Below are 426 nucleotides of genomic sequence, written 5' to 3' on the forward strand. Positions count from 1 at the left end.
AAGCCCAGGACGGGATCCATGCTGGGCGCGGCTTTGGGCGGCGGACTCCTTTCGTGCGGGCAGGAGTGCATCAGTGCCTCCATTGGGGGCAGAACTAGTAAGGGCAGTACCAAGGAGGCCGACGTCTGGGGAAACGAAGGGCTTGATGGATGGCCTAGTCATCAAAGACCCCGGGGGTCCCTAGAGCCCCTTCGCCCCCAAAACTATAGCTAATAGAGCTACTCAGTCCCGGAAATTCTCCAAAATTCCCATCCACTCCCGGCACACGGAACGCATTCAGGCCGACGCGGCTTTCCTCTCCTGCGCAGCACAGCCTGTGTTTCTAGGGTAACCAGGAAGCGTCCCGTATTAACCAATCACAGAGCGGCCCCACCCCGCGGGCCGGTTTGAAATTTCTGCGCAGGGCAAACGGTTCTCCTTGATTTA

Source organism: Antechinus flavipes, chromosome 2 (genome assembly GCF_016432865.1).
Source record: "Antechinus flavipes isolate AdamAnt ecotype Samford, QLD, Australia chromosome 2, AdamAnt_v2, whole genome shotgun sequence".
NCBI lineage: Eukaryota > Metazoa > Chordata > Mammalia > Dasyuromorphia > Dasyuridae > Antechinus > Antechinus flavipes.